Source organism: Palaemon carinicauda, chromosome 13 (assembly GCF_036898095.1).
Source record: "Palaemon carinicauda isolate YSFRI2023 chromosome 13, ASM3689809v2, whole genome shotgun sequence".
Taxonomy (NCBI): Eukaryota; Metazoa; Arthropoda; class Malacostraca; order Decapoda; family Palaemonidae; genus Palaemon; species Palaemon carinicauda.
Window position 1 is genome coordinate 32288395 of NC_090737.1, and position 23541 is coordinate 32311935.

Consider the following 23541-nt stretch of genomic DNA (forward strand, 5'->3'; position numbering starts at 1 on the left):
TATAGGAGCTTTAGAATTTGAGTTTAATGAAAGATTGAAAAAAGCAAATCAGAGGATGGCTAGATTAAGTAAAATTTGGAAATCAGGTCGCCTAAAATTACATATAATAATCAGGCTATATATCAGTTTAGTGAGATCGGTGTTACTGTATGGTCGTGAATCTTGGTATATTAATGAAACTCATTTTGTAGATTTGAGAACAAAGCCCTTAGAAGAATATTGGGTGTTAAATGACAGGACAGGATTAGAAATGAAACTAAGAGAGATTACTCGAGCGCCACATGTGGATGAGATCATGGTGAGGGGTAGATGGAGATGGTTTGGGAATGCTTTTTGTTCTCCCTAAGAGACATTAGTTCACCAAACTTTAAACTGGCCTCCACAAGGCACTAGAAGAGTTGGAAGACTCAGGACTATAAAGCATGAAGTAGGATATTGTGATTGGAGAAGTATTGAATTAAAAGCTGAAGATAGAGACGACTAGCGAAATCTAATTGAGGCCCTTTGCGTCAATAGGCGTGGGAGGAGATGATGATGATGATATGTGGGCAGTGGCTTCAAGCATCTAGCTCAAGGCGAGTCACTTAGCCTCCTTCTTCCTCTAAAAACCCTTTTGTTGCTCTACCAATGCAAAATAATGGACGATCCTTAATATCTTCCAAAATAATTTGAATTTCTTTTTTATTTCTTTTATTTTAGGTATAAATAAATCCTTATCATTCACTATCGGGACTATCCTAACAGTTCAATTACCACTATTTATTACCCTGGTCAATTTAGATTTTTTTGTATTTACGTTAGTGTTTGCAGACATTTTTTCTTAAAGAATCGAGAGATATTTGGTTGCTTTGTATTTCCATGATTTGTCATGTTTCTATCTCTCTTTCTTTGTGTTTTTCCTTTTATTTTTCTTCATTTCATCTTTTTTTTCTTAAATCTTCGATTGTATCCCTTTCTTTTGTAGGTAAAAGTATCTCTTTGATGGCTCGTTCATAGTATGAGGTAACAATGATAAGAATAAAATGGATAGGTACAACTTAGGACGAATATTGTTTATGGGATCAGCTTTTTCCTCCTTGATGTATCTATCATGCTGTTCACTCTAATGTTGCTCCATTTAACACCATATCAAAAAGGCAACATGACAGTTATCAACATGGAAATTAGCAGGAACAGTGAAAATATATTCTATTTCAATTCCTGAAATTTTCATTTGGATATGTAAATTATTATAGGAACAATGTATATAGTAGAGTTTTTTTTTTTTTTTTTTTTTTTTTTTTTTTTTTTTTTTTTTTTTTTTTTTTAGATATTTCTAGCATTTAGGTTGACACCCCTCTCGAGAATGTTACCATGTTTTGGTCAATCTTTTTGAAAGTTTCGCCCCCTGAGTGTCAACAGCTTTAAGAGTGTCCCCAGTATTAAATAACTTTTTGCAAATCATATCATAAACATCGAGCTAGAAAGAAACTTTTTTTTTTAATGTAACTCTCAGGGTGTCACTCACTTTTAGGGTGTCACCTTGGGCAGACACCCCTTTTACTGCACCGCTTACGTCTTATTTTGAATTTCTATGATAACATATATCCATATTTATACATAAAAGTATATTTGTGTGCTCGAATAAAAAGTTTTATTTACATAGTCATATAGTAAGGCAAAATTGGACAGTTTTCAAAACCATGGTCAGACAAAATTGGACAGTTTTCAAAACCATGGTCAGGCAAAATTGGACAGTTTTCAAAACCATGGTCAGGCAAAATTGGACAGGCAAACTTCTCACTTTTTTCTTGGCGAGGCAAAATTGGACAATCTTGGATTACGGACACAAAAATTTATGTAAGTCTATAATTTTTTTTCTAGCATATTTACAATGATAGGGACCACCAATTGTCATAGTTTGCCCAACTGAGCGTTGGCACTTAACGGAGATACAGACGTGTCCAAAATTGCCTCACTGTCCAAAATTGCCTCGCCTCTGAGATATTTTTTTTATTACTGTAATACGAGAATTTCTAATTCTTTGATGATTATGAAACAAGCCATTTTTATAGATGAGACCTCCCTCTCATGAAAACATGTTTGGTATTTGGTCATAAATTATTAATATAGATTTTGTATAAAGGTTACTAAAAAAGTATCGAAAATTGCCTCATCCTACTATATCAACACGAAGATTGGCATGAATGTAGTTCACATAACACCCATCAAACCCTGGGAAAATGATTAGGATATCTGTAATACTCTAGGAATAATTTGCGGCTCCTCAATGATTTTTTTAACTAAATATCGTCCCTTAAGAAAAAAAGTGACAGCCAGGGCATGCTTATAGCAGGTATGAACGTGGAAATTGGCAGAAATAAAGCCTATATATATATATATATATATATATATATATATATATATATATATATATATATATATATATATATGTATATATATATATACATATATACACACACACACACATATATATATATATATATATATATATATATATATATACATAAAATAAAAAGGAGGACGAATAGTCTGGACAACATCTTTCAATTTATTGGTGCCGACGTTTCAGGACTCATCCCATTATCAAGGCTAAAATGGACATATAAAACATTATAAGCAAAACTCAGTAAAAATATATAAAATACAAAAAAGACGGTCAAAATTAAAATTGAAATTATAAACACAGTTACAAGTAAAATATGGAGATAAAAATATTAACTAAGAGAAGAGTATCTTAAAATTAAATATACAAAAATCAAAATTGTCTAAGGAGACCAACCTGTCTGGAACAGACTAGAGTACTGAGTGACTATCTGAAGGACAGTACTCAGGAGGAAAATTCTAAATTTGCCAGCTTAAGCGATGTGGAGGGGGACAGAGGATAATTGGCTGTTTAGTTTAGGAGCCTTTTCTTTAATCATTAACGATTCCAATACTAGTAGAGAGGAGTTATTTGGCGCTTGAGCTATGATTTCAAAGTTTTTATATGCAATGTTGGTCTTGCATTTACTTGCATGTTCTCTGATGGTTGAGAATTCTTTGGTTTTGAGCGCACATCCAGTTCTATGACTCACTCCCCGATGCGCATCTATGCGAACTTTCAGCAATCTTTTTGTGGAACCCACATAATTTCCGAGATTACATCTCGGACAAGTAAACATATAGACCACTGAAGAACGCATTAGGTCGGGGAGAGAATCCTTAATTCTAAACATAGATCCCACTGTCAGGGGATTCTTAAAAATAAGTTTAAAATCCAGACTTGGAAAATGGTTTAAAATGACCTTTTTAATTTGTTTCCCATATTTCATTTTAAACCATTTTCCAAGTCTGGATTTTAAACTTATTTTTAAGAATCCCCTGACAGTGGGATCTATGTTTAGAATTAAGGATTCTCTCCCCGACCTAATGCGTTCTTCAGTGGTCTATATGTTTACTTGTCCGAGATGTAATCTCGGAAATTATGTGGGTTCCACAAAAAGATTGCTGAAAGTTCGCATAGATGCGCATCGGGGAGTGAGTCATAGAACTGGATGTGCGCTCAAAACCAAAGAATTCTCAACCATCAGAGAACATGCAAGTAAATGCAAGACCAACATTGCATATAAAAACTTTGAAATCATAGCTCAAGCGCCAAATAACTCCTCTCTACTAGTATTGGAATCGTTAATGATTAAAGAAAAGGCTCCTAAACTAAACAGCCAATTATCCTCTGTCCCCCTCCACATCGCTTAAGCTGGCAAATTTAGAATTTTCCTCCTGAGTACTATCCTTCAGATAGTCACTCAGTACTCTAGTCTGTTCCTGACAGGTTGGTCTCCTTAGACAATTTTGATTTTTGTATATTTAATTTTAAGATACTTTTCTCTTAGTTAATATTTTTATCTCCATATTTTACTTGTAACTGTGTTTATAATTTCAATTTTAATTTTGACTGTCTTTTTTGTATTTTATATATTTTTACTGAGTTTTGCTTATAATGTTTTATATGTCCATTTTAGCCTTGATAATGGGATGAGTCCTGAAACGTCGGCACCAATAAATTGAAAGATGTTGTCCAGACTATTCGTCCTCCTTTTTATTTTATCTTTGAAGCTCGCCAGGAGCAACGACCTACCTCAATATATATACATATATACACACTCACACACATATATATATACATTTATATATATACACACACACACACACACACACACACACACACATATATATATATATATATATAAATAATCCAAAGAAATTTTAATTGAATATATTTATTGGTTTAGGAATTATTGACCCCACTATGATTATAGCAGGTATGAACGTGGAAATTGGCAGAAATAAAGCCTATATATATATATATATATATATATATATATATACACATATATACACACACACATATATATATATATATATATATATATATATATATATATATATATACTGTATATATACATATATACACACTCACACACATATATATACATATATATATATATATATATATATATATATATATATATATATATATATGTATATATATAAATAATCCATTGAAATTTTAATTGAATATATTTATTGGTTTAGGAATTATTGACCCCACCGCCGTATATATCAGCTGAATTATTCAAGGAACAATTTACTCCACCGCCAAAAATAATCACTCAACCCATACCAAAATAAACGTTTGCTGTGGCTTTTCTATGAAACATTACATGAAAATTGGTAAGGATAAAGTAAATATCCATCCAATAAACCCCTGAAAATTTCATTTATATAAGTGAATTATTCTATGAATAATTTACAGCGCCGCCGAATATCGACCTTCCGCAGATATCGAAAATAAATGGCTACTGTGACTTTTCTATGACAAGTATCAATGCAAAAATTGGTATGAATGTCCTTCACATAACACCCATTCAACCCTGTGTAAATCATTTGGATATCTGCAAAACTCTAGGAGTAGTTTGCTCCTCGCTGTATTTTAAACTAAAAGTCGTCACTTACGAACAAGAGTGACAGCCAGGGCATGCCTTTTTATTTCCAAATAATCCCTTAAAATTTCATTTGAATATATATATATTTGTATAGGAGTTATTGATTCCGCCGCTGAAAATATCAGCTACTCCCCCCCCTCCCCTCGCCCTACCACCTCGCTCCGAAATCTATGGTTAGGGGATGACTGGGCTACGGGTTGGGCGAGATATTTCTAAAAAATTTCGCCATTTCATATAAGGTCACTCACTTCGTTTGCGACAAATATTGGGAGTGAGACCAAAGTACGAGAGAAAAGGGTAAAGAAAAATTCTTCACATCACTAGGTTCACTTGTGCAACCAAAATCACTACATTTTCCTGTAACCAAAACTACAACATATCAGCTGCTATAGAAAACCAGCCAAAATTAAGATTCAAAATCACTGGAAAAACATTTGCATAAGAAAAAAACCTCAGTCTTTACATTTTGATTTTGTCTGTCAAATAGATATATGCTATAAATTCATCATGGCCCAAAATAACCACCGAGACATCGAGAATATTTACGCATTCAAAAACCAAATTACTGTATTAAAAAAAAAAAAAAAAAAAAAAAGGTACGTATAGAATAAAGTTTTAAAAGCTATCCAATAAATTTATCTTCCAAAAATTAGTTACACGAGAATTTTCCCCAGTTTTTCGCTTCAATGGATGTTATCGAATACAGGCACACGTGATATACTAGACACTTCCAAATAGAAGACTAAAGATTTTATAATATAAAGATATAGTTTCATTTCATCGCATAGGTAAGTACTCTTAACCAGAAATTTAAAGGCAAAGCTCAGTTAAGCAGCCAAAGAATATTTGAAAAATTGTAGATGATACGAGAACACTTATTTGTATAATGTAAAAGGATATGAAACCTCTTTTCAAATAAGGAGGACTCAAATGAAAGTATAAGGAACCGTGTGGAAATTATGGAATCTGTTTATCCAGATTCCATAATTTCCACACGGTTCCTTATACTTTCATTTGTGATTCCTCCCTATTTAAAAAGGGGTTTCATATCCTTTTACATCGTAAAGTAAGTGTTCTCGTGTTCTATGCAATTTTTCAAATATTCTTTGGTTGTTTTACTGGGCTTTGCCTTTAAATTTCTGGTTAAGAGTACTTACCTATGCGATGAAATGAAACTATACCTTTATGACAAGGCGATGTCAGCATAAAATTTCAAGTTTGCAACAGTAGTGCTTTAATTAAAATGAGTGCAATACTTGACATATTGGAACGAAACACCACGAAAAAATTCATAATAAATCTTTTAAAAAAACATTTCACTTATGATATCCACAATTAACGTTCACATCCTCAGCCCCATGACATAAATGACTATGCACAGTCTGAAAGTTCAGAATGTAGAACTTTGAAAATCAAGAAATCAGAAATCCTTGTTCTGTCGTCCTCATGAGACGGGTAACTCCATCTGTATTTGGTATTCATAGCCCTTATTGCTTATATAAATTCTAACACTTTTATAGACTTCCCCCATGAAGCAATTTTGTAGATAGTGAAGAACATATTCTTATATAAAAAAGTAAAATTTCACCTCCGATTACATTATTTAAAAAGTTTCTGCTCCTTACCTAGGACAAAAGATGATCAAATTTTGAGTATTTTCATCATTCTTTTGTGAATAGCTGAATAACACTAATTGCATAGGTGAAAACAAAGAGGATGGAGAATAAAAACAAGACACAACTGAAGTAAATCACTGGGCATGATTTACTCTCTTATCTGGTACATTTTGCCATTTGGTTCCAAAGTGAATGAGATACAAGTATCATTTCAATAATTTCAATATTCGTATGGAACATTCAAGATAAGTGTCTTCCAATGGAATTGATAGCATTGTTTCGAGTATTTTAAGTATCAAGGTAAGGTAGAGCATTCAAAATCAACCGAATGTGGAAATATTTCTTTTGTTCTTAAATTATCCTACACGGATACAACTTCGTTTACCTAAAACTCACCTTCAAAATAAGAAGCTCTTTCTGCACATCGTTATTACATAGTATTTAGCCAACAATCTACATTGAGATATACTGATACGAATAGTTTGTGAATCTTAGATAGCTATTCTAAAGTTGAAGCAATCATATCTTCTGTATTCAAACTGTATGGAATAATTAAGTAAACATAAAAAAATGCGTCATGTCAACAGTCAATATTTTCGTAAACTATTGAAATACTAAAAATGATAGATTGATATATAATTACTAAGCGTTTGATAAGATATGTGTTGAGCTATTTTATGAGTAGGCCCTATGTCGACAAGTTTTAAGAATTATTGACCGGAAGGCATAGTCGTTACTCATCTATTTTAGTCTATGCTTTACTAGGGAAAGAAAATGTAATTACTTTACTCTATAGAAAACGTTTTTAATGGTATACAGATTGATAATTACTAAGCGTATGATGTTTTTATTATTATTATTATTATTATTATTATTATTATTATTATTATTATTATTATTATTATTATTATTATTATTATTATTATTACTTGCTAAGCTACAACCCTAGTTGGAAAAGCAGGATGCTATAAGCCCAGGGGCTACAACAGGGAAAATAGCCCACTGAGGAAAGGAAATAAGGAAAAATAAAATATTTTAAGAACAGTAACAACATTTAAAATGAATATTTCCTATATAAACTGTAAAAACTTGAACCAAACAAGAGGAAGAGAAACTAGTTAGAATAGTGTGCCCGAGTGTATCCTCAAGCAAGAAATCTCTAACCCAAGACAGTGGAAGACCATGGTACAGAGGCTATGGCACTACCCAAGACTAGAGAACAATGGTTTGATTCTGGAGTATCCTTCTCCTAGAAGAACTGCTTACTATAGCTACAGAGACTCTTCTACCCTGGTTTGATTTTATAGTGTCCTCCTAGAAGAGCTGCTTACCATAGCTAAAGAGTCTCTTCTACCATGGTTTGATTTTGGTGTGTCCTTTTCCTAGAAGAGTTGCTTACCATAGCTAAAGAGTCTCTTCTACCATGGTTTGATTTTGGTGTGTCCTTTTCCTAGAAGAGCTGCTTACCATAGCTAAAGAGTCTCTTCTACCATGGTTTGATTTTGGAGTGTCCTTCTCCTAGAAGAGCTGCTTACCTTAGCTAAAGAGTGTCTTCTACCATGGTTTGATTTTGGAGTGTCCTTCTCCTAGAAGAGCTGCTTACCTTAGCTAAAGAGTGTCTTCTACCATGGTTTGATTTTGGAGTGTCCTTCTCCTAGAAGAGCTACTTACCTTAGCTAAAGAGTGTCTTCTACCATGGTTTGATTTTGGAGTGTCCTTCTCCTAGAAGAGCTGCTTACCATAGCTAAAGAGTCTCTTCTACCCTGTTATAATGATTATTCTTGTTGTTGTTGTAGTTATTATTATTATTATTATTATTATTATTATTATTATTATTATTATTATTATTGTTGTTGTTGTTGTTGTTGTTGTTGTTGTTGTTCGTATTATTATTATTATCATTATTATTATTATTATTATTATTATTATTAGCTAAACTATAACCATGAATAGAACAGTAGGATGCTTTAAGCACAATGGTTGAAACAGGACAAATAGCCCACTGAGGAAAGGAAATACGAAATAAATAAACTATATGAAAAATAAGGAAAAGAACGTGAAATATATTAATACAATAACAACAGTAGAACAGATTATTCATATATAAACTATAAAAGAGACTTATGTCACCCTGTTCAACGTAAAAACATTCGATGCAAGTTTGAACTTTTGAAGTTCCATTGATTAAACTACCTGATCAGGAAGATCATTTTACAACTTGGTCACAGCTGGAATAAAAATTCTAGAATACTGTGTAATACTGATCCTTGTGATGGAGATGGCATGATTGTTAGAATTAAGTGCATGCCTGGTATAACGAACAGGATAGCAGGTCTACTGCCCTGGAATATCTGAATTCAAAGGGTGGTAAGTATGAGAAATCTTATGCAACATGCATAAAAAGCCAAGTGAACGAAAGTGCCTGATGTTAATATCTAAATCACAAATAAGAAATTTAATAGACAAGTTTTTGGCCAACAATATATATATAAGATTCAGCAGCTGAAGACCAGGCAGGAGAACAATATTCAAAACAAGGTAGAGTGAAAGAATTAAAACATTTGCCCAGGATAGATTGATCACCAAAAATTTAAAGACTTTCTCAATAAGACAAATTTTATTTGCAATTGAAGAAGAAACAGACTGAACTTAGACTTTAAGGTCAAATGCAAAGACTAAAACAGCTTTAGTAAAACTGTTTATATTTATCATTCTTCAAAAATTCCTCCTCTGTTAATTGCCCAGCTTAAGAAATACACTTGCAAAATGTTAATTAATAATTGGTTAAGTGGATGGCTGGTAATTCTCGCATCATTATTGTCCGTATGCAGTGATTGCAACTCGTTTTACTTCATTTAATTGGCCAGTAGTTTTATGAAATATTAAATCGATATAAATCTGCGAGTTTTGCAATAGTTTCTTGGATGGTGATATCACAGGTCATCAAAGACAAGTGGTTCTGATGCTTGAATGTAGATGGCGCTATTACTTATACAAGGACGCTTAAGCAGACCTCCAACTAGGGATAACTGCTTCGTTCTTTTGCCATCCTTGTTCCGTCAGGGGTGAGGGCTAGACGAAAGACATTTTTATTACTCCGAACATCAGATGTTTCAGGGCTCTTGGTCACCCGCCATGAAACACTTCCATATCAACGTTCTCGAAGTCATGGCAGTGTTCTTAAGCAGTGCGTTGTAATATTCTATATAGTGTCAGTGGGTGAATATTTTTAAAAAGTAGGTGAGTGGTGTAGTCTATTTCAGATTGTTGACGTGTTTTGTTGTGAATAGTTTAAACTGTAAAATTCTTAAATTAATAGCTATTAATTAGTATTTAGTTAAACTAATCTACTATAATCTTTAATATCCTTAGTTGGGCATTGGATATTTTGTAACTATATTGTGGCGTCATTTTGGTAATATTGGTGTAAACTTTTATCTTATATTGTTGAATGTTTTCAGTTTAAAAACTTTCTAAGCTTTGTCTTATTTATCTCAAAACTAAAGCTGGCACCTGGCAGCCCTTACCAGGGTTGTTTGTGCAGATCTGATACTGCATTCCGCATATTTATACCTAGAAGCTTTAAATAGTGTAACGCCAACACAAGATATTATGTTGGACTCTGTTGTTTTCTTCTAAATTATTAGAGTAAAGAAAGTGTTGGTATAGGTCGAATACAGCTTTTCCTCCAGTTCAAATGAACTTGTCATATAGTGATTGGATGTTATGCTAGTGTACTGGAAATTGATAATTCTCTTATAGGGTACCTTATGTACTAAAAAAAACCTAAAAATTAATTTTCAAAGGGTACCCCATGTACTAAAAATAGAAATCTTGCAGGCCCATCAGGGCGAAGGGTTTGATAGCATTACATATAGAAGAGGTCATTCTTAGTTAAATTAATTTAAATTCTCCACGTAAGGACAATGAATTAGCTTGGGCAAATGCTTCGTTACTGGTCTATATGAAGTATCTAGTATTCCTTCATGGTCTGTTAAATCCTTATTACTTAAGATCTTCATATCTTGAAGGACATTGTCACGGCCTGGTGAATAGTTTGGTTTTCGTGAACATTAATGCTACTCTAGACTGACCTTTCTTCAATGTTAATTCGGTGCATAAATGAAGTTTGAAGAGATACTGTCTGTGTTAGATGGGCGTTAAATCTAGAATTTTAATCTTTAGATATTTGTTAGACCACGTTCTCTATATGCCAAATTAATACAATGCCTTTCTCTTTTTCATTTCATAAAATTCGCCACATGGTTAGTTACATATATAAAATTATAGAATTAAATCAAGCAGTCTAGTTTCCTCTCTAAACGACCTGGAAGCGAGTCTACCAAATACATCAACTTAAGCAGCCAAACAGAAGTACGTGATGCCAGTATACATTTTACTTTTACCTTACTTTTAGGGGTTTATTTCTCGTCCTCCACCAAACACTAAAGGTCTGTTCAGGCGGGCCTTGGTGTGTGAAAAAATAATTTCTTTCCAGTTATTATCTTGCTCTGTATCGTTATCAGTTATTTCGCTAGCATTTGTATTCAGGCTTAATAGTTTTCAGGTCACTATTATAACACTTTCTAAAAAGATAAGTCTTCAGGTTTTTCTTGAAAGCTGCCACATTATTGCTATTCTTGACATCGAGTGGAAGGTCGTTAAAGAGTCTCGGTGCAGCATAACTGAACGTTCTTCCTCCTTTTGCATGATTCACTAATTTCGAATAGTCTGTGGGTCATCAGCATGTCTAACTCTTACAGCGGCGCTGGTAGCTTCAGGGTAGGGGACCAAGCAATCACGAAGATATTTAGGCTTATCACTATAAGTGCTTTGTGAGTCAACAAGCAAATTTTAAATTAAATTCTAGCCTTAACAGGTAACCAATGTAGATGGATCAATGCAGGAGTTATTCTCTCCCTTAGTTTAATGCCTTTTATCAGTCTAGCCGCCCGGTTTTGCACATTTTGAAGCTTTTTTAGTGTATTGGCCAATTTGTAGTACAGAGAATTGCAATAATCAAGCCTTGATATTACATGACTCATCACTTAAAATTTTGTACTGCCCTGTTATTTATTTTCTAATAAATGCTGTGTTTCTCAGGTGAGTTACACACTTTCACTGTGTTCACAATTTGGTCCCTCATTGACAAATTACAGTATCAGTACACCCAAATTTTTCACAACAGGCACAGTCCCAACATCAGCATCACCAATTTTTATACCTTGAATTAACTGGTAATTCTTCAAAGCCACCTTTGTGCCAAAGAACATATATTCTGTTTTATCATTTGAGCTTTTTCCTCTGCATCCATGTTTTTATTTCAGTCATTATCTCATCAATTTTCTTCTCTGTATCTTGTGTTGTTGAAATTGAGAGGTAAAACTGAGCATCTGCATATAGTTTAAAACCTAATTTTTGATATGAAAATTATATACCAAATTCAATTTTGAGTTATTACTAAGTGTCCTTAAAATATGATATTCATATGTACTTTAGGAAATATTAATTTAAATTCCGTATATATTTAATATACATGTAGTGTACGCTGGTATCACCAACTTGTTTGGTTGACTGTTAACGATGTCAGTTCCAGGTCGTTCAGTGATCGTTCAGTGAGGAAACTAGGCTATTGTTTTCATAGCTTTTTTTTTTATTACTTAAACTTTGCATATGGCAGTATATGGAGCGTAGCCTTGTAAACAAATAACTTTAATATTGACACCATGGGTGTTCAAGTTTAGGAATTTCTAAGCTAAGAAACTACTCGTATAGTGCGCTCGGTTCTTTGAACATTTTACATGCAAGATTAGATTGGGAATTTTCTAATTGCAACAACCTTACGTAGCAGTTATTTTTTCGGAAAACTAAACATTTTAATATTTTAAAGAACCAAGAACTAACGAAAACTGGTGTTATTCTATTGAATGTTAATTTACTATTGTAGTTTTTGAGCAACAGAATTTCTAACTTTATTAGTTTTTCCGAATTAGGCTAAAATCACTACTTATAACTTTCTTTCATTTATTTCTGACTTGTCAATTTATGGCTTCCTTGGTTAGAAGCCCGTGGCTTTGATGCGCTTGACATTATCTATTTATAGTTAGCTACTAGGCCTACACAAAGTTAAATAATGTAATATAAGTCTTGTGAATTTAAGAATTAAACTGCTCTTATCCGATCAATACCTTTACAAAAATTCAATTTAGTCGTAGCTTTTAAGATTTTATCCATAACTATTCCTGGCGAGAAAGCTGTCTTTATCCATAACTGTCATTTTTTCATCTAGTCCCTAATTACCCACTCGGTGAATTACTATGCATTTGATCTTGGGTAATTACCCACCTCCTGTCTTAACACACCGCAGTGCAATTGCTACTAATTGATCTTGTAACTGATCTTGTATTTAATCACTCATATTTTGTTTACATTAGACTGTACACTAGCTAAATATATGTCGAGCTTGTGTACTATTATCCTATTCTGGATAAACTTTGCTGAAGTCAGACTGAATTTACTAGTATAACTAAGTTGTGTAATGTTTCGAAGGAGGTTAGCTGGGAAGTATTAGATTTTATGAACTAAATCTTAATATTTATAGAACTACTGGCAAGAGAAAACTTAAGACAGTTTATCTTCTGGTTATTATCGATTTAGAAACTAGCTTTGAATTATGGATTGTATTACATTAATATAAGACTGCGACATTAACAAAAATGTAAAATAGTGGAGTTTCGTCTGCAGTTTAGGAACAGAAAAAGAGTAAAAAAACTAAATTTAAAGTGAAGAAAACTGTGCATGTGGTTATAACATTGAAAATTATCGGGAGAAATTAAAACTGCTTGCAATAAGATTAGCTTATCTTAGTGTTTTAAAACTATGGGAAATTTTACTGGAACTAGATAAAGGTTAGCATAGATGTTTTCTTAATTTTAGATAATTGAAAATTTTCAACTTTTCACGAATAGCTAGTTAACCGCTAGTAAGACCTGTGGATTTTAAAAGCACGACTAGGCTCTCGTCTAGAGCACGACTAGGCTCTCGTCTAGAGCACGACTAGGCTCTCGTCTAGAGCACGACTAGGCTCTCGTCTAGAGCACGACTAGGCTCTCGTCTAGAGCACGACTAGGCTCTCGTCTAGAGCACGACTGAAATAGACATCGGGTATAAGTTTTCCTCTAAAGCTATTTAATTAAAATAGTTTAATGTGTAGCATTTGATTCAAACTTCCATTTTTCAAATAGTCTTAAGTAAATCTTAATTTTTTTCTTAAACCTGGTTGGGTCTAATATTTATATGCACAATCTTACATGTACTTTAATTTGTCTACTCTATGCAGTACTTTGGATTCTCTGTTCGAATCCAAGTACAGTAATTAGGTTTACCGTTAATAGAAAGTATTTAAAGCTAATTGCTTGGTTTCTAGGTGTAATTATAGTAAATAGGATTAAAGGAACTAGTTTTACATAAGAAGGGGGTCTAGATCCTGTTTAAAAATTTAAGTTTTTCACATCAATTTAGATTTGATCGTTGAAAAGACCATTTTACGGTAAAATTTTTTAACATAAATTTAGATTTGATCATTGAAAAACCCATTTTACGGTTTAAGTATTTCTACAGAAGGTTTCAAACTTGTGGTTTTATGCAGTGTCATTAAGGTAACGATGCCGATACTGATTTTAGTAAGGTATTGTAACTTACATAAAGCTTATTTTAGCATGAGGCTCCTAGCTGCATTCACTTTGGCCCTAATCTGTGGCAGCTTCCTCTATTTTGTCTGCTTCATACCACAGCTACTCAAAAACAACGCGCCCCCCCCCCCCCACCCACTTCCGTTGCAATACTGTTCCTAACGGACCAAAAATATTGCAGGTAGCAACATTTAATTTATGTACCTAACTGTTAATGAAACTCCCATACTTAAGGTGTAGCTTGGTTAATCACACAAATTACGTTGGTTTTCTAGACTTCCGTTTGGCCAGACCTCGGTTTTTTCAAAGCAGTTTAATTTATCTAGAATTGTTAAAGTAGACAAACTTGAGCCCAGTAGTCTAGTTTCAAATTATGCGGAAGGTATTAATGTTATAGTTTGAAGTTTGCATATTCCTTAGAGCACGTGCTTTAGAGTTGATAATGTTGTACATAAATTTATTATAGTAAGTTTCATATTTGCGTTCATCTTAATGCTGCTTTGCCTTAACCACCAGACCCTTTTTTTTTTTTCAGCTTGAGTGTCGCTACTAGCTCATTGTTTAAATAGATTGCTAATAGCTGTTGATGAGCATCTGTGACTAGTGATGTTATCCATCGGGATAATTTTCTATTACTTATGAGCGTAGTATAAGCTCGTATGTGGATTGTCAAAGAAAAAAAGGTTGGTGCTAAAGCAATTCAACAATTCAACCTCCTGAATGTCTATGGTTGCTGAACCCTTTAATATCGCTGTTGGTGCAAAATGATTATGTAGAGGTTGGTGGCCCAAACATCCAGATTCTAACTAAGAAATGCGTTTAGAATTTTTTAGGTTGCAAAATTGCTTTTAGACATTAGATGTTTCTTAGAATGAAAGAATTAACTATTTTGAGATGGATTTTCAGTGATATAAATTTAACTGAATTATATTTAACATGTCTTCTGTTGCTTACTGGAGTTTGTTAGAAAATTGCAGTATTAAATCTGGTTATTAGTCTGCCACTTTAAATTGTTACAGAAGATTGTTTATAATTGGGACCATGCTTTGTAGTGTTCTTCCCTGACTATACAATCCTGTTCCCAGTACTAGGTATGTAGATAAAATCTTATTTTCTCCATTTTAAAACTCTGTACCACATAGCATAGATTATGCAGGCATGACCAGATTGTAATTATCTTTTCTCTTGTTTTTGAGAGATTTTGATTAGTTACCGATCTTGGAATAGTTTATTTTAATTTTTTTTCTCTAAGTTTCCGCAATGGGTTGGTTAAGTTTGAGACCTTGGGCTTGCAGTATACTTTTCAATAGTTGTAGCTTGGCTAGTAATAATGATTAAGAAGTGTAGGTCTAAAATGGCTCTCGTTAGTTCCTAAGAATTGTTTTAGTAATTATAAAATTCAATTTCCCAATACATGTATAGCCTATTTTAATTGCCATTTAATGTCTTTACCCGAATAGTTCAGATCCATAAGGTTGACAAGACTGTTGACTGTAGGCTTAAGTCGGTTTTCAGTGTATAGTATACCACTAATTAGTTTTCCCTGTTTAAATTCTTATTAGAATTTAAGAATTACAGAACTGTTTATTCTAATTTTAATTGTCCTCCGCAGGTGTTTGCAATAACGGTTTGCTAGGATTCTTGAGAAATAATTAGCTTGTCAGTAGTTGGAGTATGTATTTAGATCTTATGACTAAAGCCCTGCTCGTCCAACAAGTGATTTTCAGAAATCACCAAATAATTGGTAAGTAAACGATGCTCTTAACGTTCAGTAACTAACTATTTTGTACATTTAATGCTGCTTAGACATATCTTAAACTTTATATAAAGAATTTGAGTTTCTTGAACTTTTTCAACGTTTTCCCATTTGAGCATTAGATGTGAATTTTTCTTTTACTTTATTTAATAAGACCTCGACATTCTTAAACTTTAATGAGGTTCCATTAAACTTCATGTAATTTATCACTTTAGCTTACAAATTAGTTTAATTTCATTAGCATAAAGATTCTTCCAGATGGTGATCGGTGTTACGATGTTGGTTGTGGAGACATTAAGAAATTGTCTGAGCTTCTGAGCGCAGAGCAGTGACGTCCTGATCTTTTTTCACAAGACCTTCAAAGTGACGAACGTTGTTTGGAAACTTGTCCCTCCACTTCAGTCTTTGCGAAAGATAAAACGATAAAAAAAAAAAACTTTCCATCATAGATATTAATTTGCAGCTATTACTAGACAACTGTTAACAGCCTTCACTGGTCTGGGGAACTCCCTAATACTGATAATTGCTAAAAGCTCTCATAACTAGTGGCTGTTTTAACTACTGGGGTATTTGAATCTTGCATCGTATTTCTCTTGCTCCTGTCTATTTGGAATGTGCAGGTTTTAAGATCTCTACACGTGGTAATATTTCTTATAACAAATATACTTTAGATTTGTATTGCTCTTAATGTTCAAATACTGTAGATATTTAGATAAGGAAATTAATTCAGTGGAACTATCTTTTTGTAAATTTAGTTCACTTCAAGGGTCTATTTAAAACAAGTGATGATTCCTTTTAGTTTTTCTTGTAATAAATCTTCACAATAAATCTTCTTATTGTCTAGTATTTTTACCTTTACTTACTATTTCTTAATTGTATTTTAGTCCTTTCTTATTTAATACTTTTACTATTTCTTAATTGTATTTTAGTCCATTCTTATTTAATACTTTTACTATTTCTTAATGGTGCTACTATAGCGTGAGGTCTACCACACTATAGCGTGAGATCTACCTCCCGTTAGTACTATAGCGTGAGGTCTACTGCTGAATTATTCGTCCTTCATAGATAAAACACATTTCATACATTTGTTTAAGCAATAAACACTGTAAACATATCTTAGAAATGACAAATAGATAATTGGATTTCTAATTACATTAAAAAAAAAAGGAATAAAGGACAAAATAAACATGTTATATATTTTCATACATTTATTCTAGCAATACTCTTCGTATATCAAACTTATCATATATATCCATACATTTATTCTAGCGATACTCTTCGTACATCAAACAGGTTATCATATATTTCCATACATTTATTGTAGCGATATACACTTCGTACATCTTCTAAGAACAACACAAATAGATCGTTGGAATTTTTTCTAATCACCTTTCAGCTAAAATCATCAAGGTGAGACTGGAACAGCTGACGACTAACACCTCTCGGCACATGTTGAACCAGTCAGTTACAGTATGTCAGATTTTCCTGTGAGAGTCGTTACTGTGGACATAGGTATATCCAATACAAAGAGAAATATTAATTCTAATATTTCTTACAGGCTTAGGTTGCAGTGCAATTTGTTGTTAATGTCCGTATAATTGAAAAATTGAGTTCTTGTACGAACAGTGTAGTTTGAAAACCCTTTCGAGGGCAACGTAACACAGGCTTGAATTCTCCTCGTCTGTTACGCTTTCTTTTTTCCTGCATAACAGAACCACATTCATGGCATGGATCTGCTTCTTGAACTGTATCCAAGAGATTGTGCTCTCTTAAAAAGGAGAGTGCTGTTTCTTCTGTCAGAATGACTCCTATAAAACTCCTTCAACATTTTTAGTAACCTCAATCGATGATATATCTTTTAGGCCGAGGGAAAAACTGATTTAGGAGCTCCATTTGCTTCCTTTAATATGGGCAGGTCACGTGGACAGGTCACGTTTTTGATGGATTTGAGCAGTTCACATGTTCGATGGTTAGGTGCAGGGCTCTGGGACGCTGGTCATGCGGTAGACCTCACCCTCCGCCTGGGTAGGAGTCTTATGGCGGTAGACCTCACGCTATAGTAGCACCTTAATTGTATTTTAGTCCATTCTTATTTAATAGTTTTACTATTAATTAATTTTATTTTAGTCCATTCTTATTTAATACTTTTACTATTTCTTAATTGTATTTTAGTCCATTCTTATTTAATACTTTTACTATTTCTTAATTGTATTTTAGTCCATTCTTATTTAATACTTAGATTAAGAAGTTACGTGGGTGACGGGTACTCTTTACCGAATTTTTCATTTACTAGACAAAGTTTGAACAGTCGCGTACAATGCAGTTTCAAAAACATGGGTTTTACATAAATCTGTAGTTTCATTCTGAAGTCTTTACACTGGCTGAAGAATTAGGTGTTTTTCTGGTTTTAATTGAGCCTATACGTCAATCGTAGGCCATCTGCCGTCGCTGAAGTAGGAGCCTCCGTCAAGTGTTGGGAAGGCTAGCGCGATGTTCTAATCGCCACGGTCACTCTGGGACGTCACGCTAAGCGCAGTCTATCAGGTGCGGGCGTTATAGTTCTGTTCGTCGTCCTTAGTTAAGAGGGATAAATGGTTTCCCTTAATTCCTCGGCTGCTAAACAGTCCTGAATATACGCCGTTCTTCAGGTATTGTATGTGCAGCTACAACTCTTGGTTTGCCTAGGGTCCGGCAAGTTAAAGTAGGTCTTTTGACCCAGTATACTGAGTGACTTTCTGGGGGGGGGGGGGGGGGGAGAGGATCGTGTTCGTTCGTAGTATATTACAGCTAACTATTCTTGTAATGGATCACGGTGGTAGTGTATTACAGCCAACTCTTCATGTTGGCACGGGCCTTTCCCTTGGTTGGCCCGTAGGTAACCTGCATAGAAAAATAAGGTGGGTTATCACATTAGAGGAAATTTGAAAGGTTTATAGTGGTAGAGAAAGTTGTGGACAGGGTTATATATCGTCGTCCTGGGTGTGTCAACCTGTCCTTCATCACGTGACAATTTCTTTGTTTTCGCGCTTCCTTTAGTCTTGGTCCCGCGAGTCATTTGGAAAAAGGAACAAGACGCCGGGGATGTTATCGAAAATATCAGTCAGCGCAATTTCTCGAAAAAAAAAAACTCCCTAACTCCTCGTTCGCTCTCGTCTCTACAATTCTTTCTATATCTTACAATTACTACTACCTGCATTTCTTTCTTAGTCTTTCTTATTAACTAATAAAACTAATGAATAAATGCATCAATAATATACATAAACCTTCTGCATATGAAATTTATCCAAATAAACCATTTGTCTGACACCAGGCTGTTTAGACTGTATTATCTATTTACTCTGTACTTTGGCATCCAATGATCTTCAGGAATCAGAATTTGAGCCAATTGAGTTAGTAGGTGAAACCATCGAAAAAATTGTCAAATAGGTCCCCAGGGTAGTCTGCTGATTGTAACCCTATTAACATTTGCTAATAAAGGGATATCCTACCATTCCCAAAGATATTCTTTCAACACTGCCTTCTATTTACAAAATTGTCTGTGTATTGTGTATATATGTATTGTGTATATATGTATTGTGTATGTGTATATATATTTGTATTCTTGCAAGTTTTGTAGTAGACAGTCCAAACGACTCTTAATTGTAAAGTTTTTTATATTTTGTATTTGTCCTATGTAGCTTTCTTTAAATCTTCATGAATTAGAATTTGATAACTATCTTTTTTGTCATTCCACGAGTTTTGTAGCTCAGATTTTAATCATGAGTTTTTAATTTCCCTTGTAGCTTCCTTTCAATGATTTTCAGGAATTATAGGAATTATAATAAGTTTAACCTTTATTTTAATGTATTTTGAACTATTATTTAATGCTTTGTCATTCCATGATTTTGTAGTTCACTGACCAAAAACCCTAATTTTAAGGGTTTTTAAATTTGTTCTTTGTAACCTTTCAGTGATCTTAAAGAATTAAAGTTTTATAACTCTATTTTAGTGTATCTTTACAAACCACTTTTATATAATCTAATCTGCTTTGCCATTCCATGAGTTTTGTAGTACAGATAGTTGAGAGATGGTAACTCGGGATTTTAGGGATTTGTTCTTTAAAAAAAAACTAGTTTCCTTTTCAGAGGGAACAGTCTTAGTTTTAATTTGGCTATACAAACTCATAAATCCTATTGGCATTTTAATTTTCTATTAACCCATGGTGAAAAGTTTTCAAGGCTGAGTATTTTACAATTATGTGGTTGCTAAGCATTTACAAGAACTAGCAAAACGATTTGTTAATCTTGGTCTGTTTGAAATCTCTTGTTTAGATTTCAAGACGACCCGACCCTCAAAGCTCATATCTTGGATGCAGTTTATTTCCAAAATTAAGCCATTAACCATTAGTCAAATTAGAAACTATGTATAGAAACTCGAGGCAGGTTGTATGTGTACCAACTGACAAATAAGCTCGCAACTGGTAAATACAGAAATTATAACCCCCTTTAAACTTTACTTCCTCCCGTGCATGGATATTCTATTTTATTAAAGCTGAAATAAGCATTCTTAACCAGCATCTGCCACGTGACCTCAAAGGCATTTTCTATGCTTGTAATCATTGCCATGTAATTACATTATTTAGTTTCGTTCAGTTAGACTATAAATACTAGGTTTTGTTTGCTGGTTTCTTATCCCTAATTCAAATAGAATAAAATACTTAGTAAAGACATAAATTAAAGATTTATTAGATTCCTTTTTTTTTTGGATGCTATTGATTTTTTTCTAGAAAATTAATAGCAACTTTGGGAAAATTTAGCATCAGAAGTATAATGGTGAACTTTCTCTACAGAACTAAATCCCTAGAAGGGAAACTTTGATTGGGAAGACAGTTGAGTAATTACCATTCTGTTAATGAAATTTTGATAGTTTACGAAAGTGAGATTTTTCAGCTCTTGTATATGGTAGGGAATTTTGAAATTGAAAACTAAAATATCGTGCTTGAAGCATGGTTGGTAGTCCTAAAGCTGTGGAAGACCACCATATTATTAAAAAATATTTTTATCTTAATGTGTGCTATCTAAAACTGAAATACCTTAGATTGAAAACTAAATCCGGTGTAACTACTAATTCATGGCCCTTGGAAAACCTTCGGAATATTTAGTAAGGTGTGTATCGGTGAGTACCAATTTTATTACAGGTTCTATCGTCAGGTTAGACATCCCGGTGAGGGTTAGTGAAAATGGTGCTTTCCAATAGGCTAAAAATTCTTGAAAATTGGCGACCATGGTAATGTCTGCAGGACTACTTAGGGCTTTCTCAAGGGTTTTGATCTGACTTTAAAATTAACCTTTTATATGAAGCTGAAATAGGGTAAAGGCTCCTAACATCTGTTTCGTGCGTTATACTTCTTGATTTTCCATAAAATGTATAAGTTTAATTTTCAAAACACCGATTTTGATGATAAACTCTGGCATTCTGAAGAGGGTTAGATGAGTTTGTGTCAATGCTTACTCGTGGCAGTATACAAATCCAGTATATTACAGGTGCTGCTATATGATCATTACTTACTGCACTCTTGAGTTTTGAGCCCCTAACGCACGAGGGGCAAATGCACAGCAGTAGGTTGCCAATTTTATTGTATGGTTGGCGATCAGTAGTTTAGATGACGTCATAGAGAGGAAACACGGCCAAACCATCGACATGACCGGTATTGAGGCACTGGATGGGTTTTAACTTAATAGCAGGGCTACAACCGTAATTGGGAAATAAAGGACTTCAACAGGGAAAATATAAGGGTAAAGGCCTGTCCACACTATCGGGGATGTCTGACGGGCAAAAGGTGATACCAGATCCGGTAACCCCAACGCGCAAACTAGGAGGGTGCGTGGCAGCGACGGTCACGGTGGCAGGCACAGTGACTACCTCAGAAGCGAGGAAATGGTAGCAATACATGAAAAGGCAGAAACTCACACCACTAGTAAACTCGAGGAAGTTGGGTTAGGACGGACGAAGTTTACAGCCACACATTATGGTGCTTTGTGACCTTTCTTTCCTGACCGATGGTGATGGTTTCAAGCCCTGTTCACACGATCGAGCGTGCCCGACGGGCACACAGTGATACCAGGCCACAATAGTTAGTAAGAATGCGGGTGAATGACTTCAGAAGCGGGAAAACTAAAGGCAAGGATCTGGTAACGCTCTGATTCTAGATCCCTGTCTGTGGTTTTCTCGCTTCTGACGTCATTCACCCTCATTCTTACTATTGTGGTCTGGTATCACTGTTTGCCCGTCAGGCATGCTCGATCGTGTGGACAGGGCTTTAGAATAGCACATGAGAAGTTACTTCAAGGAAAGTTCTGGAATAGTACATAAACTATTCTGCATGATTACTACTCTAAAACTCAAACTAATTCAAATAAGGTAGATTCGCATGATTTTGCTAGTTTATTTTCATGCTAAAATCTCTCTCTCTCTCTCTCTCTCTCTCTCTCTCTCTCTCTCTCTCTCTCTCTCTCTCTCTCTCTCTCTATGTGTGTACTGTGTATATGTATATTGTTCATAATATAAGAATAAATTTCTTTCGTTCTACAAACATGCCCCTAATTTTGGATCCTTAAGCAATTTCTCATATTGCCAACTTTGGTCATTAGTATTACTTTACTATAGTCATTATTGTTAGATTTTTGTCCGTGTATTCTCACCTCCACCGGTTTGATTTGTTGTTCAAATTGTTTAATCAATTTGATAATTGTATTGAAAGGAATTAGGAACCCTTGTGTTAGGATATGAGTTAGAGAAACTGTAAATATCATAAGGTGCTTTTTTATAACTAGTAAAAATTCTTATAAAAATGAGGTGGGTTAAAAATAATTACATGTTTTGAATTGTTGTTAAAGACATTCTATAGAATATGGTAGTTCAATGTCTGTAAAGTGGCACATAATCCGTCTGTACTTTTGTATGTGGTTTGAGTACCTCCTAGTGATTATTATCCTTGGAAATTATATAATGAAATTGAAGTCTGCTGTGTTCTCTTTGCCCGTCAATCTTTGCCATCTAAATGAATAGAGATTGTGGGCTACCCTCCATCTGGTAGCACTGTTTATCCAGATCCCTGCCTGTGGTTTTCCCGCTTCTGACATCATCAGTCTTCATTCTCACTACCCATTGGAATCTGGTATGACTGTTTCTCCGTCGGGCATGCCCGATAGTGTGGACAGGCATTAAAGGACATAACACTGAATAGTATACCAGAGTGCATGATTGTACTCAAAGGTTCTCCTGCCTGTGCCTTCTGCCTGCCTTGGTTTGTTTAATCGAGTGACACTAGAATACGTATACGTATATAATTGGGATATTTTTTTTATACTGGACACGAGCAAGGCTTTCTTTGGCTGTGAAAGAAATTAAGAGAATAGACTAATCTGGTATTAACTATACTTTATATAAAATACAATCTACAATTTATATAATCTCCACTGAACTAGTCACAGAGTTCATTTACAATTTAT

At 34.0% G+C, this 23541-nt stretch overlaps 1 long non-coding RNA gene across 2 annotated transcripts; it reads left to right on the top strand.

The window, feature by feature from the left end:
• Positions 1-9714: 9714 nt before the first annotated feature.
• Positions 9715-20640, top strand: LOC137652261 (uncharacterized). Of its 2 annotated transcripts, none has more exons than XR_011046233.1 (3): positions 9715-9844; positions 15908-16039; positions 16310-20640. It is a non-coding gene; the product is annotated as an uncharacterized lncRNA (long non-coding RNA). The 2 variants fall into 2 exon arrangements; XR_011046234.1 differs by having other exon boundaries at positions 9724-9840.
• Positions 20641-23541: the final 2901 nt, after the last annotated feature.